We start from the raw sequence: 6,000 nt of genomic DNA, 5'->3' as shown, positions 1-6,000 counted from the left end.
GAGTAATTTTTTACTAAAAGCTAATGGTTGGAATGGATTCAGGACCCCTGAAAACCTATAATTAGACATCCCACAAGTTCATATTGGCCAATTTAAAATGTTACGTTTTTTTGCCCAGGCCCTCCAAGTACCCCAACTTTCTTTTTTGATTGTTTTCACTAACCATTGAAAAATCATAGAATATTATTCTTCACAAGGATCCACCCGCCGATCGCTTATATATATATATATATATATATAATAAGCGATATGATATGGGCAGTTGAATGAGGGGTGGTTTCGCCCCAAAACAGAAAGCATAGAAAAAGGCTTTTTCTTTTTTTTTTTTTACAGAAGTGGACGTGCTGTTTTTTGCGATCACATGGTTTTGCTTCTTCTGTGCCTCTGAGGGAGTCAGATGGTGATCGCGGGTTGGCGAACAGCGCCATCTAGTGGAAAACCACAGAAAACACGTTAAACACGTCAATGGCACTCTGGGCTTTTGGTAAAAAACCTGTCAAACCCGTCATTGACTCTGAATGAGTTAATGAAGAATGCTAACAATGATTCAGTCATTTTGGTTTGATGGTCAAATGTAAAAAACATTTCCTGCATTTAACAAGAATCGAGTGAAAAAAATGTAACAAAATGAGCTAGTGTCTGGCTTGGTTTAGTATATATTTTTTTAAGATGTTATCTTCCCTCATGCATCACTTGTTCCATTGCTGCACTGAACATGTCATGTTCTCCTCTCTTTTATATCAGGTCGTTACAACGTGACTTCAGGTGCAACATCTAGCAGTACTGGTGCAACATCTAGCAGTACTGGTGCATCCCAGGTCTGTGTACTAATGTATAATCCATTTCTATGTCCAAATTAAAAATGAGGAAAACAAGAAATGTGCCCATTATCCATCTTTTAGTTTTAAACCTAAAATGAAAATAGAGAATATGGGCCAATTTTTTGTTTTCCAAATGTCTGTAAACATATTGTACAATGAAGTTGTACAAAGTTGAAAACTGCAAGATTTTTTGTTTGGTGTCATTTTAATTTTCCCTTCAAAATCAGGATCAAGAAAGCAGAATCTGAACCTGTGTTCCGTTGTTCCATTATCCATCTGCACTGAACTTCAAGTGTAACAGACAGCTTGTTTCATGGTCTGCTTTAATGTACATTCATCGTCATTGAAACCAATAACGGAGGACCTTCAAAATAAAAGTCACGTGTTTTGAGGATTTTACTGTCAGAATAGCGACCCTGCAGCTTTAGATTAAGCAAAGGTTAGCAGTGTTTTTTTAACATTATGTTTATTGGGTTTTACAGCAGAAAAACATACAGTCATACATAACATTAACAATAACATTTCTGGAAACCCCATCCCCTCACCCCAACCCCAGTCCCAGTCCCAGTTTATGATTATTTAGAGGGTCGAGGCCTGAAAGGTTTGAGAACCCTTGCCATAACCCACTTAATGTTATCATTGGAATGTTTTTATATTATAATGATGCTAATAATAATACTTTTACATTTTTCATTAAATGTACATTCCTCTATCATTAAATGTGTTGTTATTGACCAATGTGTCGTAACTTGTGATGCGTTGCATTGTGAGCTTGTAGATCTGTTTTAATTATTTTTGGAAAATGTGATGTTTTATGTTTTTATTTAGAAGTCTGCAAAACATTTATGTGACACAGTAACATCCATCATTTGAATGTGATGAGGAGTCTTTTAATCAAGTAGCTTGCAGACAAAATAGGGCCATATCGCAATTATCTGCTGTTGTAATGTACTAGAGGCTTGACCTACACCGTCTGTACTATTAACACATTAAGTGCCAAAGTTTTATTAAAACAGGGTACATCTAGTGCTGCCATTCTTACCATTTACACTGATATGTTGCATGCTGTTGAAGCCTCGACGAGGATGCCGCGTTATATATATATATATAATACGCGATATAAACAAAGGGTACGTACACGACGGTGGAGGGTCCCGAGTCGACTATCGGAACAATAATATTTCTAACGCGATCCGCCATTGCAGAGTGATCGCCCATCGAAAACCACCACGTTAAAAAGAACTGGCGATATGAAGCTTTTTCTCAGTTATAATGGGAGAGGACGAGAGGTAGCTTTTTTGGCATGGATCCACATCCGTCCTTTCCATTGTTCCACGTGACCTGGGACCTTCTACTCCACTACAGTACATCTCAAAGACAAATATTGTACTTTTACTCCATGTACTGAACCCCATTTATTTTGTTTAGAAAACTACACCACCTGCTGGACGTTTTATGTATAGCACTGGGTTTATGTGTCACAGGGTGGTAATTAGTGCCAATTGACCCTATTGGGGTCAGCTTGCATACTAGCAGCAAAGCCAAAGGCAGTTCAGTTTGGCTGCAGACAACAAACCTTCTTCAGCCATGGTCAACACATGTCTGTGAGTTGTGCTTTGTGATGTATTTGTGTTACTTGGTCATGTTTTTGTTTAAATGCTACTTACACAATTTATACCTACCTGTTATTGTAATACATTTACCTGTAGCTTTATGTTGAATTCATGGGTGTTGATTCATTGGACTTTGAAGTTATAATTTAACATACTACTACTTGCCTTTTCTTACCTGCTAACCTGTATAAAAAAGAGAACGAAATGACATATGTGAAAAAGAAATGCTTTATGTTTGATATAATGTTAATATTCAGCACAGTGCTTTATTTACATTTGAAGTAACTGACTGAATGTTTTCTGTATGTCTTGTGTTTTTCAGTTTTACAAAATGTTCAAAGTAAAAGCTACTTCAAGACAAAACACTGGACTGGCTTGAAGCTTTATTGTTCGCTAACTGTCAAACTGTTGTTGACTCACAATAGAGAGGACAGTATACTCCACTACAATTATTTGAAAACTTTAGTTAGTTACTTTGCAGATATAAATATGTTACATTATTAGACATACATTAACCACTTTAGCCTTATTTTATACATAGGCTGTTTGAAAATAGCCGATCTACAGACTCGATGCGACGCGTTGTGAGCTTGCAGATCTGCTATTTTCAAACATTTTAGTACTTTTACTTTTGGTACTTCAAGTACATTTTGATACCAATACTTTTGTACTTTTACTCAAGTAAATGTTTAATTCCAGACTTTTACTTGTAACACATTACTTACTTCTACATTTGAGTACTTTTTCCACCACTGCTGGAGACCAGCAAGGAGGGAGTTGCAATCATAGACATATAAAGATAGACGCCTCCTCCGGCTCTGAGGCGTCTATATCGCGACCTGCCTTTCTACCCCGGGTCTCAGTAGCCGTGGGCGGGTGCGGGGAGAGCCTGGCGAGGTGAGGCAAACGAGTTGGGGCAAACGTAGTCCCCACAACATGATTTATTTATGATTTTTAATCGGTACATAACTCGGACGGGGCTGAGTAGGCACAAGCGAACTTCGCAACGTTCGGCACGGAAACTCGCTCGCTCGGTGGTGCCTTACGTGGCTCAAGTTTGCTTGAGACTGCGCCCCTCCGTCGCGGTCCAAAACTATACTTTATCGGCGAAAAAGAAGTAGTCAGCGTTTTTTGTTGTGTGTCCCCAACGGGAGTCGAGCCCAGGAGGTATGGGTTGAGAGTCTAGAGATTAACGAGGGAAGCCACTGAGGCCGGTGCTGAAATTGGGTATATGGGCTGGATTAGAATGTGACAACCCCCACCGTTCCCAACTCTTCTAATGTAGAGCGAAAGAAGGCCCGCCCAGAAGGCCCCTAGGGGTCTACAGGGCGGGGCTACTGAGATCCGGGGTAGAAACACTGCTCGCGTGTATCGGGGGCGCGCTTCCGCTTCCGTAGGGCTAGCGGGAAACTTCCGTGTGCGTCACAGAAGGGGGCGTTCGGTAGGCCAATCAGAGGCAGGTGGGGGTGGGACAACTAGATTCTGACAAGTCCTGGAAAAGACGTGCTGTGATTGGCCAGTAGTCAACGCGCTGTGATTGGCCAGTAGTCAAGAGCCTTGTATTCGAATGAACTGCAGAGGCCAATGAGGTATCTAGGTTGCGTCATCGCAATATCTATACCACTTCTGCATGATTGGCCAATACGCTTGTGCAAGGGTGCGCTGTGATTGGCCAGTAGCCACTTTGAGTGGCAGTTGGGGCAAACGCTCTCACCAAAACATGATTTACTATTCTGTCCCTATCGGTACATAACTGGAACGGCGCTGAGTCGGCCCAAGCGAACTTCGCAACGTTCGGCACGGCAACTCGCTCGCTTTAGCTCGCTCGGTGGTGCCTCACGTGGCTCAAGTTCGCTTGAGACGGCGCGCCTCCGTTGCAGTCCAAAACTATACGGACTAAAGAAATAGCCCGCAGTTGTTGTTGGCAGAGGCACTTCCGCGTTGGCCACAGAAGGGGGCGTGTTTATAGCACAACTGGTATAGACTTTAAATGTCGCATCTAGGTTTCTATATCTATGGTTGCAATAGTTAAGCATGGACATGACTGAGGTTTGGATAAGCCGGCGAGCAGACTCCCTGGTGAGGAAGGGTCTGAGGACACCTACAGGATGGAGTGATCTTTGCAGTGTGCCTTGTCAGTTGGAATAGGAGTCACCAGTTTTGATGGAAATGCAAGGAATCTCCAGGAAAGAAGAGAAGCTTAAGATGGCGGGAACGGGAAGGCATCCACTGTGAGTTGTAAGCCAGGCATCATGCAATGATGCTTTCTTCAACCTGTGTGGCAGCCAGTATGGTGTCTGGAGGCCCTTTGATCCGCTTTCAAATATTTATATTGAGCAGGTTGACAAATTTACGGATAAGGATACAAATGTCGGCTCAGTTTGTGCTCTTTCCTTTTTTCCCCCAGAGACACATAAGGCACAGATGATAAAATACAATACAAATACCAGATACCCATAAAATAACACATAACCCAAAAACAAAAATAAAATAAAAATAAGGCCTAACTACCCTCTAACCCAAACAAAATATAAAACACTGTACAACAGACAACCAAGAACGTTACCCCCCCTAAACTGTAGGTCTACATTAATTTTGCTATTTGTAACAAAGCCATGTTCTTCTCATGTTCTACAAAAATACTTATATATTAAAGGGTCTACACCATGAAAATCACTTTTTTCTTGTTTTTTTGTATTTTTTGGGGTCCCCAGTGTCTCTTGTACCCAAAAAAATGTTTTTTTTTCAAATTCAGTCATTCCTTCTCATTTCATGGATTTCCAGAATGGGCGTGTCTGAACAGGCGATCTCAGAATGGCAATGTTTATGATGCAAACCCAATGTTAAATGAAAAGTGCCCGAATCGCTCCGAAACTTTTTCTACCCCCCCTAAGTGGGGGTCTACGAACAAATACTTCGGGCTCTGATTTTGGCTCCGCCCCCCGGAAGTGGGTGAAACAGGCACCTCAAACACTTGGTGGAATTGTTAAAAAATGTTCAAAGTGGTTTTTTTTTTATTTTGTATTTTTCTTAGATGCTTCTTTTTATGCAGAATTTTTCCATTTCTTTTATTTTTTTATTTTTTTATTAACAGAATTTTGTATTAACAGAATTGCTCAGTAGCCCCCCCCTGCCCAAGAGGACGTTTTGGTATTGCAGCTGAAAGTGCTGTATAAGCCAGAGACAATTGACTTGGGATGAGTATATCTGAGTGATGATTTAGGCTCAAACCTTTTGAAAAAGGTTTGAGGGACATACACCATATGATATTAAATATCAAATATTTTTTTTAAATTCATGGTGTAGCTCCTTTAAGTCAATGATGTCATTTAATGATAAACTAATTTATTTTCACTTTGAAACACTTATGGGGTCATTTTAACATCTACTCTGGCTTTTATGTGCATTCCTGACAGTTTTTACGTTGCTTGATTCAATATTTAGATATTTGATATTCATTTTATCAGACACGTCGCCTTCCTATATAAACCCACAGTAACTTGAAAACTCCAGAAGCCAGTGAAGGAAAACACACAATCTCTGCTTGTGACTATAGATGGGTTTCC

The sequence above is a fragment of the Gymnoscopelus braueri genome (assembly GCF_963280865.1).
Source record: "Gymnoscopelus braueri genome assembly, chromosome: 16".
NCBI lineage: Eukaryota > Metazoa > Chordata > Actinopteri > Myctophiformes > Myctophidae > Gymnoscopelus > Gymnoscopelus braueri.
This window is presented reverse-complemented; position numbering follows the sequence as displayed.